The sequence below is a fragment of the Taudactylus pleione genome, unplaced genomic scaffold (assembly GCF_031769625.1).
Source record: "Taudactylus pleione unplaced genomic scaffold, aTauple2 ptg000278l, whole genome shotgun sequence".
Classification (NCBI taxonomy): Eukaryota; Metazoa; Chordata; class Amphibia; order Anura; family Myobatrachidae; genus Taudactylus; species Taudactylus pleione.
In genome coordinates, this window is record NW_028284680.1 from 3,439,000 (window position 1) to 3,452,261 (window position 13,262).

Below are 13,262 nucleotides of genomic sequence, written 5' to 3' on the forward strand. Positions count from 1 at the left end.
CGCGTGCCCAATCCGCACTGCTGGTGAGACCTGTACTCTTTTCACAAACAGAGATGCTGCGATGATCTGTATTTTAAGGGGTTCAACTTCCGCTGACATTAAGCAGAATGAATCTTTGTTTCTGGTGAGTTTAATCTTCAAATCAACGACATTTAAAATTAGTTTATGCTGGTGAAAAAGGTCTCAGCGCAGGGGTCCAAGTAATTCAACCCACCGGCTCTGCGCTGTTGCTCTTGCGCGCTTTCTAAATCCAATATTTGCGCCATCCAGCGCACGTGTGTTATGTTCTCCGGCCTCATCTTTGTAAAATAATCCAGTGGTGTGCTTTGTTGACAATGCATCAGAGCTATAATTCAATATAGTCTCAATGTACACCCGATAGGCGTAAAGATTATTGGATTGTGAAATGAGCCTGTCGCCCAATGTAACATCCACTTGGCTGAATAACGTCGCTATGGGGTAGTTAATAAGGGCGGCCCGTGCTCCTTGTGGTATCGGTGTGTTATCGGCACGTACGATCTTACATTTGACGTACAGCAGAGTGTTGTTCAGATCGTAGTAGTGTTCACCGCTGGCTGCTATATAAAATTCAAGTGGCGCTGTGTCGGATAACGCCGCTAAAGGTTGAACTTCGACATATAGACTTTTCTCCACGCTAGTTTGCGTCAGGGGTATGTCGAAAAGATCCAGCTCTGATTTTGCGCATTCAACTGACTCTGCGTGTATGAAAGACATTATTAAAAAATATCACCAACTCCTCGTGTCGCTTTTCTCTTCTTATTTAAGTTGCGACGTCTCCGGTTTTTGTTTAAAAGGGGCATACACCATGACGGAAGTGTTGTCGTCCGCTTCAGTTTTCTTTTAGCTGCTCCTTTCCTTGTATATATTAACCCCGAACCATCTTGTTTTGCTTGACTCGCATAGTGTATTTTATTCACAACAGCCGTTGTGGCGTGTCCGATAACATCTTTTGCGATATTACGTGCTGCGGTCTTTACGTGCGGTTTAGCCAACTCTAAACCTCTTCGGAAAAGAAGCACCGCTTTTCTGAAAAGGCTTAGAAAAATGCCGCCTAATGTACGCGCTCCGGTGAAAACTGGGTAAACCATTACCGGCTTGCGCTTTATAACATTGTGCGTAGAGTGCCGGATCACCATAATTTTTAATAGCGACCATTCTGTTAATTAATAAAAATCGTTTTTGCGACGTCTAAAGTGTAGTTTCACGATCGCCTTCCCAAACTTAAATGCGATGTTCACATTGTGGTCGTTCTTTATCTCTATGGCTATAGTGTCAAAATGTGCTTTGCACAAAGGTACATAATCGGGCTTCTCATATCGAATTGTGACCATATCTTGTTACGCCCCTTAATTTCAATCGTGCGTAGCAATGGGACATAACTATCACCGACCCTCTGGTGTTCGATAATGTCTGTGTACACGAACAACGTATATTGTCCTCCGATGATGTCAGCGCATGGCTTTAAAAACTTAGGGCCTCATTCAGACCCACTCGCAAGCGGCTGTCTGCTCGCAAGTGGGTCGATGTTGTGCACTGCGCATGCGCACAACAGCGGGAGCTCCGTCGTGCGCATGCGCCAGACGAGCGAAGGACCTTCCTTCGCTCGTTGTGTCTGATCAAAGGGGGCGTGCTGTCGATGTTGATTGACAGCACGCCCCCTTTGGTGGGCGTGCCGGGGGCTTGCCTCCCTGACAGGGGCGTTCCCAAGGGAACGCCTACCATCAGAAGCCGGCCCACTGACATCACTAGTGATGTCAGTGGAAGTGATTTTGGCTCTGATAGAGCCAAAATCACTCCGGGCCTTGCGGTTGAAAAACTCAACCACAGGCTCAAGACCATCGCGGCCATCAAACTGCACGCTCGTATAGGCTGTGGGTGGTGACCCACAGCTATACGAGAGTCCAGGAGGACGCTCCATAATTATGGAGGGCGGCCCTCATTCAGAGCGTGCGCTCTGCTCAGAGCGTACGGCTCTGAATGAGGGCCTTAGTTTTAGGTTGTAAACCCCGTATTCTTGTCAGCTTAGCGCCTGCTCTGAGCTGGTACAAGGGCTTACTGTCGAAGGATACGCTGCGTTCAAGCGGATCATACCATAGTTTAAACCCTCCCTCCAGTTTATGTCGCGCAATTTCTGCATTGATTACCACAAGTAGCGCATCGATTGTTTCATAAAAACCGGGTTTAATGCACACCCTCGTGATATCCAAGCTCTGGCTACCCCACTTTGTTATTTGCAACACACAATCGTGTATATCCACAGTATTCCGGGTGTGGGGGTATTGTATTTCTGTAAGAGCTACCTCCCATTCACCGTTTAAGTGTATCGGTTTTGCAAGTTTTGTTGTATAGTTAGAAATCTTATGTTGTGGGAATGTGTCCGCCGAGGCATTGCTGGGTAAGGATATGTAGAGATCGTTCATCCATCTCTCCTTGTATAGCAGATGTTGTGTTTTATATATCTTTTATCTCCGATGCAGCGACTCAGCTGTTAAATTTTGCGGGGTATCCGCGCCACTTGACCAACGCGTATTTCCGACCTCTGACCGTCTTATTTTTTAAAATCTTTTCCACTTTGTAAGTTCTATTATAGTTTTTTGGTATGGTTTGAAGCTCTTCGGGGTAAAAACTACCCGTTATAGTTTCGCCGTATAGATCCGTCAACGTATAAAGCGTCTTAAGACCTTTAGTGTCACTCCGTGTATTACAAATATTTCCTCAGAATAATTCTGTTCGTAGCCTTTCTGAAATATAGCCTTATATTTGGAGATGCGTACGTGCTCACCGACGGCTAGACGCGGCGGAAATTTACAGGCTTTAAAGTAATCTCCGTATGTGGTCTTGAAAATTCTCAAGGCATTAGAGGGGTTCACTTCACACGGCGTACACTTAATCGTTCTGTGGTATGTATTATTATAGCTGGTTATGAAGTCCTGTAATACGCCTATATATCTGTATGTATTCAGAGCTGTGAAATAACGCCACATCCGTGTTTTTAAAGTCCTATTAAAGCGCTCTATAACCGATGCTTTGACATCGTTATTGGTAGTAAAATGATGTACACCATATTTTCTAACAGCTTTTTTAGGATTTTATTTAGAAACTCTTTACCACGATCAGTTTGCAGCGTCTTTGGTATGTAATCCTGATGGAATATTTTTTCAAATGAATTAGCGACCGCTGTAGCGTTCTTATTCATTAGACTTACCGCCCACGCTCTCTTACTGAAAATATCGATAATGGTTAGTATGTACTTAAAACCATTGTTGTAACTCGCGAGATCTATGAGCGAGACCAAGTCGCATTGCCATTGCTGGTTTATATCCGATACGCAGATCATGTTCCTTCTATAGTTTTTCCTGGCCGGCTTATGTAAAGTATAAGCATCTTGATCACGCAGCCATTTTTTAATATCGGTTCTTTTAAACCTGCCTTTATTTGCAGCATTAAACTTATCAATGCCGCTATAACTCCCTGGATTTAATACCGTGTAATACGCTTTTTTCATCCGCATTTTTCCCAGCTAGCCGCTTGGTGTCTCACATCGGCGTATTTGATTGTAGACAATCAGCTTATTACTCTTATAAGGGTTAATAATATTCAGTACACGCTATCAATTAATTACAAATTACCCATTTTATATAAATGCTATATTAATTTGATAGCCCTTTATTATTAACAGCATATAAAATTTATATACAGTTAATATTAATAGGATATAAAATTTATATACTGGGCGTGTCATGAGGAGTAATATGGGCGGGATTAGGGCGGGTATAGGGCCGGGTTAGGGTGGGGAGTGGGCGTGGTGTGGGAGGAGAGTGGGCGTGGTGTGGGAGGAGAGTGGGCGGGGCACCTGTCACTTTTGAAAAAATAGTAAAAAAATCTGCGCTCCAGGTTATGGAATATGCTGTTTAGCAAACAACGTGGTCCCCACCACACTTATATAAAACACAAATAAATACCAAACGCAATATCCTAAAGGTACCTCTCAAACACTGTCCAATATAAATACAAATAAAAGTGTCTGTATGAATCACCAATCTTCTATCCAGAAAAATGTGTACGTCTTCCTCTTTATTCCTCCGAGAAAAGAGGAAAATCAATGAGTGAATGTGAATCCTTTTACTGGGATAAACAATATCCTTACTTACATGTAAAATTGGAATCTCTCTCATCAACTTTTCCAATTCATTAGTTTCACCTTCTATGAAAGCATCCTGTTGTCCCTCAAAAACAATTTAGAAATAGGGATATCCCATTAGTGTAACTCCACACAAAACTTTATTACATACATATATTTCCACAATAAAAATGCCTGCGTACCAGAGGGGGCCTTCAGATCAAGGCAGATGGTATCAGCATATACATAGATGGGCTTTTGTTCCAGATTAAAAGACCATGTCCGTATAGTACCTTTCCAGTCCAGTCCCCAGCAGGCCGCAGTCCTTATGATCACACTGTCACGCTAGAAGATTGGTGATTCATACGGACTTCCTTTTATTTGTATTTATATTGGACAGTGTTTGAGAGGTACCTTTAGGATATTGCGTTTGGTATTTATTTGTACCTGTCACTTTTGAGTTTGATAGAAAAGTGTGCTCTATACTACTGCCACTTATACGCTTTTCTTCCACATATAAAATATACATTGTCAGGGAGAACATAAGGAATGGTATGCATCTTTATCATTAAGCACATTTCCCTTGCAAACAATCCTATTTCTGGGTCTTCCATCTGGTATATGCAAGTTTCTGGCTGTATTATTTTAGCACAATAACCATCTGGCACCTTACCAATAATTTCTTTGGTGGAACTCAATGTATACCGATACCTAAAATGTTTCCCATCAGATTTAATGGAGCGTAACAGATCATGGTTTATGGACTCATTATCAGCTCTTTGTGAGAAGGTCATCATCTGATTATTCCCCATCACTTCCCAACTCCCGGGTTTATTGGGGTTGGTTATGTTTAAACACAAAAGTGATCTATCTACTGGAATTGATAGAGTTTGAAATGAGATGGTTTGGATGAGAGGAATTTTCCATCCAATGTTTTCCCTTTTTGCAATTCTAAAATTTCCGTGATATTCAGCGGAAATGGCACCAACCCTACGTTATGCTGTCCCTGTGGCACATGTGAACACACCCAGCAATCAGTTTAATTTAACACTTTGCCTACCATGCTATGATAATCCTCTAAAGGATACCCACCCCATTACGGGTTATATTTTGGTTGGCACCGTTTGATACAGTTCTCATCAACTAGGGACCCACAAAGCTCACAAATACAGGAATCTTCAGACAATAAACCTCCACACCGTCCCCGAGTGTCCGGAATGACAGCTCTCTTCACAATAACAGTACTAAGATTGGTCAGACACTCCCCTGATTGGCAGCGCACTCCTCCTGACTCCACTCCATCAGCACTGCCATCAGCTCCCATTTCCTCAATCGGTCTCCCATCACAAAAACTGGATATTCCCGAACCGACCAGGATGGTGAACACTCTGAAAGAGAATATGAAAATGAACACAGCAGGCCCGTCCATTGTCACAACAACACCTACAAATTTCTCTTAGTTCAGGTATCTCACTACGACCTTTTCAATCCTCCCGAAACAAGCTCACGAGCGACAGGTCCACGCTATCAGCCTTGTCTCCGACTTGTTTCTCCACCGGTTGATTGACCTTTTTGCAGTGAGTGGAATGGACCCAGGTATCTCTATCAGCCACCTTCAAAGATGTAGTACTTGTCAGCAGCACCTGGTACGGACCTTCCCACCGATCAGTCAAACAACCTGAACGCAAGAAATTTCTGATCATAACATATTCTCCTGGTTCAACATCATGACAGTTCGTTCCAGGCATATCATGGGACAACAATTTCAGTTTCTGCTGCTGTTGCTTTAACTGCTTACTCATTGATATAAGATACTTTACAGTTACCTCGTTGTTACCTTTCAAGTCTTCCTGTGGACTTATAATCAAATGAGGTTGTCTACTGAACAGTATTTCAATTGGGGACAGATTTAGAGGAGGTCTAGGAGTGGTCCTTATGCTATGTAGGACCAAAGGTAATGCTTCTGGCCATCCTAGTCCAGTCTCTGCCATGATTTTACTTTACTTATTTTTAATAGTCCCGTTCATCCTCTCTACCTTGGCACTGGCTCGCGGTCGGTAGGGGGTATGAAGTCGGCTATTAATACCCATCAGCTTACACATATTTTGAAAAACATCACCTGTGAAATGAGTACCCCTGTCACTCTCGATGATTTTAGGGATACCGTACCGGCATGCAAATCCCTGAACTAATTTCTTGGCAGTAAATGCAGCAGTATTAGTGGCCGCTGGGTAGGCCTCAACCCAATTAGAAAATACGTCAGTGCACACTAATACATACTTACGGTTCCTGCAGGGTGGTAATTGGATGAAATCAATTTGTATCACCTGGAAAGGTCCATCAGTCGGTGGAATGTGGGACGGTTCGGTAGGGATCGCTTTCCCTATGTTCTTCCTCAAGCAGGTCAGACAGGACATTGCTATCTTTTCTGCTTGTGAAGAAAAACCTGGTGCACACCAGTATGCTCTCACCAACTTGCACATACCTTGCTTTCCCAGATGAGTCAGACCGTGTGCTGCCTCAGCCAGGCTGGGGTAATATGCCTTGGGGGCTACTGGTTTACCTTGTCCGTCCCTCCAGAGCCCGGAGGACTCTTGCCCACATCCCTTGGACTTCCAAATGGATTTTTCCTGAATTGAAAACAAATTTTGCATCTCAATTAATTTCAGCATATCAGTTGTTTGGAAAGACATAATTTTTTCAGTTGGAGAAAACATTTTTAACCCTGCTGCCCATTTTGCAGCTTCATCGGCTCTGTTGTTGCCCAGTGACACCGGATCATCCTCACATGTATGGGCTTTACATTTAATTACTGCCACCGCTTTGGGCAGTTGGATTGCTTCTAAAAGATGTTTTATGTGTCGGGAATGTGCTACTGGTGTGCCTGCTGCTGCCATAAAATTTCTCACATGCCATAGAGCCCCAGAATCGTGCACCACCCCGAACGCGTACCTCGAGTCAGTGTAAATGTTAGCAGATTTGCTTGCTGCCAGTTCACACGCTCTAGTTAGTGCTACTAACTCTGCCACCTGGCTGAGTGAGGAGAACCAAGAGGTTTAGCTTCTATGATGTCTGTGTCATTTACAACAGCATAACCTGTACATAATTCACCTGTGTCTGTTTGTCTATGACAACTCCCATCCATATAAAAAGTCACATCCACATTCTCTAAAGGTGTGTCATGTATGTCAGGTCTAGCAGTAAAGGTCTGATTCAGATATTTCATACAATCGTGCGTATCATTATGTCCGCTGAACTCACCTCCTGCCAATAACTCACCTCCTTCCACCCTTTGTACATTATGTTGTACATATGGTAAATAACGTTGCTGGATTCAGCGTGCTGCAACGTTTAACAGTGATGTTTGCGGGTGCGATTAGAGCTAGTTCCCATTTGGTAAACCTAGCCGAAGAGACGTGTCTGGTTTGAGCTGAGTTCAACAAAGCAGATACAGCATGGGGACTGTAGACAATCATATCATGACCCAGTACTACGTCCTCACTTTTACTCACCAATAGAGCGGTAGCTGCTACACTTCTCAAACAAGTGGGGAGTGATCTTGCTGCAATGTCCAAATGGGCACTGTAGTATGCTACGGGCCTACTGGTATCACCATGTTTTTGTGTAAGGACACCTGCAGCACAACCATCGGCTTCCGTACAATACAAATCAAAAGGTTTTTCATAATCAGGTATTCCCAATGCAGGAGCTTTTGTCAGACTGTCCTTAAGATTAAGGAAAGCCTGCTCTGATTCCTCTGTGTGTATGACACGATCGGGCTTTGAGGAAGAGACTAATTCCTGTAAAGGTAAGGCCAAAATAAAAAAACCTGGGATCCACATTCTACAGTATCCACACATTCCCAAGAAGGTACGAATTTTCTGTTGATTCTGCGGCAGTGTCATGTTTTGTATGGCCTGGATTCTATCATTTGTAAGATGTCGTAAACCCTGGGTTAGGCAGTGTCCCAAATATTTTACTCTGGATTGGCATGGCTGTAGTTTGTCCTTAGCCACCTTGTGTCCTGTATGCGAGAGATGAAGTAACAAAAGTTTAGTATCATTCAAACATGACATAAACGAGTCAGAACATAGCAATAAATCGTCCACATATTGAATTAGAACAGATCCATTGGCAGGTTGAAAAGATTGTAAACAGTCGTACAATGCCTGGGAGAAGATACTGGGGCTGTCTATGAAACCTTGGGGTAACCGTGTCCATGTATATTGTACACCTCTGTATGTAAATGCGAATAGATACTGACAGGGTGGAGAGGCACAGAGAAGAAAGCAGAACAGAGGTCAATGACAGTGAAATGGGTTGCATTTGGTGAGATCTGCATCAGGATGACAGCTGGATTTGGCACTACAGGAAATTGGTTCTCTACCACCTTATTAACACCTCTAAGGTCTTGTACCAGCCTATAACCCCTCCCACCACTCTTCTTCACTGGAAAGATGGGACTGTTGGCTACACTAGCTGTACGAACTAAAATTCCCTGTTGCAATAATCGCTCAATTATTGGAAAAACCCCTAACTCTACCTCCTGTTTTAGTGGGTACTGGGAAATTTTTGGAGCTTGCCTACCACTTTTAAAATTTAGCATTACAGGGCTTACGTTTGCCATTAATCCAGTGTCCTGTCCATCCTTAGTCCAAAGAGAATCTGGAATTTGGGACAACATTTCATCTACCTGGGATGGATTATCATTCAAGCTTGTAGAGTGATACATTATCCTTTGGGGAGTGTCCAACATATCCCGCACCTCGTGTGCAACTCTCTCTGGGATATCTAAAAACACACCATCAGGGGTGCAATATATAACACATCCCATTTTGCATAACAGATCTCTACCCAGCAGGTTAGTAGGAATCGCAGCAGCCAGAAGGAAAGAATGCCTGGTATGCAACGGCCCAATAGTAACCTCTGTGGACTATGTTAAAGGATAATGTTCCACTTTACCTGTTACACCCATTTTTGGTACTGTCTCGTTGGTCACCTGTAAATTAACGGGAGATTTTATCACTGACCTGGTCGCCCATCACTGACCTGGTCGCTACAAGAAAGGATATTCAGTACCAGCTACATCAACCATCATGACCGGTTCTTCCCTAGTACTTCCCGTTAACCTGACTATCTGTAGACTACAGGTATGACCTGACCCCTAGCGTTGGCTCCCATTCTCCAATAAAGCATTTACGGCCACAATTGTAGCTGGTGCCTGCTGGACATTTGCTGGTCTCTGTGCATATCCCTTATGGGGTTGTCCAGGTCTTCCCTGATTTGGGGTCCTACTATTTTTACTGTACAGTTTCTACTTAAGTGTCCTGTTTGTTTACAATTAAAACATGTTCGTGGATCGGGTGAAGACGTGTTGTTGTGAGGTTTGAGCAGAGGGTAAAGGTGGTGGATATGGGTAAGGATAGGGAGGGTAAGGGTATTGTGGGGGATATGAAGTTTGTGAGTAGTATGGGACCTGTGGTTGTATTGGGTTAGTGGAATAGAGCTGTGTTTGTTGTTGCGTGGGGTTAGTGAGGGCATATATCTGTTCAGATGTAAGTGTGTGTGCAGGTGCGAGTGTGTGTTGGCTGTGATGTTACAGTCATTCCCTCCAGAGCTTGGATACTGACAGCCATTAGTTTTTCGCTCTGGGTCTCTCTCTTCTTTGAGATGTTTTTATCATGTTCTATGGCAGATTCTATGAGGGTATCTATTGTGAGTCCCCTCCAGCCAGGCTGTGAGGTCTGAACCAGAGTCTTTAAATTCTTTTTCAGACCGTCCATGAGTACCGTGACTATCATTCCCCTGTGGTGAGTGCTATCTTTAATATCTTCTATCCCAGTGTACTGGGTGATAGCCTGCAGAGCCCGGTCGCAATAATCTTCTGCAGATTCACTTTCCTTTTGCTTAATGGTGAAAATTTTGGTCCAGTTAACTACTACTGGAAAATATATACCTAATTGAGTTACAATGCGGGAAATGTTACCTTGGTTTACTTGGTCTGTTAAGGGAACGTCACCATCCAATACACAATCCGTGATAAATTTTGTCACGTCGGTATTGCGTGGTAGACAGGCCCTTAACACCACACGCCAATCTTTATTAGTTGGCTCATGTGAACTACCCAAATTTCTCAAAAATCTTTGACATTTGGCTAGTTCCTTTTTGGATTCGGGGAAATCATTTATGATGGAATTTAGTTCTGCTCTTGTCCAAGGACAATGCATTACCACTTCCCTCGTGGGCACTACACCGTTCACATCTGCATTTCCATTCGGAACGGTTATTGTCCGAATGGGATGCAGACCGGCAGCGCTGCTACCTTTGACCTTGTTACCTGGCTGGGGGTTTAATCTGTTGCTGCTACGTATGGTATTAACAACTTCCTCTACGGGTGCAGAGGGTGTTAACACTTCCCTTGCTGTTACCGATGGAGACGGCGGCACCACTCGTGATTGTGGTGAGGCAGCATCTATCATTTGCACAGCATGGGAAATGGCAGACATTACAATAGGCTCATCATCCACATCATAAACATTTTCCTTATGGTTGCTTAAGAGAGTGTACAAATTGCTTGTTACAATTTTATGGGTATATTTTTGGTAACTGTACTTGCACCTCCATCCACATAAGGTGGGGGAGGTGAGCGTGAACTACTGGCAATACTCTCCACAACGCTACAATTCAGCGTCGTGGATGTATTCTCTGGCAAAGCGCTCACAACGCTAGTTTGCGTCGCTTGCGTATTTTTAAGCCACACATCCCCTTCATGCTGCCACAACTTTAAACATTCATAATATTTGACCCTTTTCTCTCGGGAGCGCATCAGACTGATGTGATACCGGACATTATCTAGTACATTTTTATCAAAACTACCAATTCTGGGAAACGGTCTAACACTCTTCATCGTCATTTTAAACCATACATCACAATACCTTATTGCATAATTACAGTTCTTAGTATGCATAATACGACGGGCCGATCCAATCGGCACCTCCATTAACAGCACATCATTGTCTAACATCTCTACTGTTTGCGCGGCTCCCATTCTGAGACAAATCCTACGCTTTTCAATAAAGATTTAAACTGGTGAAAGACAATCAAGATACTTTCACTTACCTGTGAACGATTTAAACAGCAGCGCCCACACACCTGGATAAGATTTGAAAAAATCAACTTCCACACCCGAATAAGATTTAGTAAGGCAACTTCCACACCTATGGAAGTTTATATGTCGGCTACTTCCACGCACTTCTTTACAACAAAGACAACATGTACACCTGCTACTGTGTATAGAACGGTAAGCTGCTTACCAAGCGACTAGCACTTAGCCCTTAAAGGTCATTCGGTACCTCTAACTGTAGGGAACAAGTTACCCCTACCAACAAATACTCACTGTAACACACTTTTTTCCTGCGCAGAAAAATACACGTTAACCCAGATATTGATAACAATTGAAAAATGTAAACCTCAACGGCTTTATTTAAACACGTGGCAGCACAACCGGAAGTACGTATACGCTATTGTGTGACCAGTCGCATAAACAAAAATGCGACTACCACACAACCGTATGACAACTTTTTAGCTGCGTACGCAAAAGTGCGTCTTTGCTGTGTGCAAAACTGCGACTCAGCCGCGTACTCAATACTGCGGCACCCCTTTAAACGTTAGGTTCTATCAACAAAGGAAAACAAACTTTTTCCTCTCTTGTCCCTGGATTCTAGTCAGCTTCCTTGGTTCACACGGAAATGGATAGCGATCTTTCAGCACAAAGCGGTTGCAGGTAAACCCTGCATGTGGCCACTCCACCCTTTGCCGAGATATCGATAGCCGTATGTACCATGTGAGTAGGTAAGTGACTTCACTACGAGCCCCCAACTAACAATACTGTTTTAGTACCTCTATACACTCCTTCCTATACTTTCTAATATCCTGCCTATACCTTCTAAGGATGACGCTAATTTGCGTACGTAGTCATACAGTAAATAAAGACTTAAGACCTGGAATCTGTGGTTCCAAAGCACAAAGTATTATTCAAGTAAAAAGTACAGTCAGTTACACGCTATTGATCCAGACACAATTCGGCGCAAAGGAATCATACAGACCCAAGTACAGTATACATACGCAGCGCTTCCGGATCAGATGTTAGGCATCAGCAAGAAACCCCTTTGTCAATCAGCATTCAGCACGAAGACTAAGACCCAGTGTTGGAGCACACATATTTATACCCCCCAGGAATAGACAAAACAATAGAGAAGTTTGTTGCTGATGCCATTGGATCCCAAGGGGATGCATCTGTTACAGAGCGTTTAACAGGCTGATTCAAATAGACCCAACCCAGCCTCCAACAACTGGGGGTCTCTGGTTTCCCGCCTCGTGCAACATCCTAACAGTTATTCATATTATATACATTTTGTTGCTTGAAGTCTCTGCGGTCCATAAGTTGAGAATGCATGATGCGATCTCCACACCGACGATACCGGACTACTGTGGAAAGAGTACGCATCAGTACAAAACCAAACACGGCTTACTTATGTATAAAACCTTAGTTACCAAATAATCTTTATTACACAGCATTTATACTAAATGAACAAACTTAAATATTATACCTTAAAGCTTATGGAACCTTGTATGTGGATATGTAATGTGTGAGTATGCGGGGTTTGATATAACGACGCTAGTTAACTTGGGACAGATGCGTGCGCATAAAGCTAATAAACAGCATTTTCATATAGGATCTTATGCATTCGCTAATATGCGACTAGTTAACAACGCAATTGTGCGTATTAATGTGTATATGAGAAGTGGTGAAAGATGCAATCGCATGGTGCTAATAGTAATATCGCCATATGTACTTAATAGTGAGAAATATCTAAAATGGCGCTTGGACGACCATTCGCAAAATGGCGTCTTGCGATCTCATTTCCAAGATGACGTCTTACGGCCAGTCGCAAGATGGCGTCGCTGCGATCCAATTTTAAACTGATCTTGTCTCAGCCAATAATCCAGCTTCGACATCTGAAAAAAATTTGTTCTGTTCGGGGGAGTTTCTGGATGCTCAGATACCCCCCATGTGTGCACCACTGGTCTCTACTATAGAGTGACTTGTCCCAACTTTTCT

The 13,262-nt window shown here is 43.3% G+C and overlaps 1 protein-coding gene across 2 annotated transcripts in view; it reads right to left on the minus strand.

Moving 5' to 3' along the window:
• Positions 1 to 13,262, minus strand: part of LOC148513485 (uncharacterized) — a 48,140-nt gene that overhangs the window by 20,355 nt on the left and 14,523 nt on the right. The window lies entirely within an intron of this gene.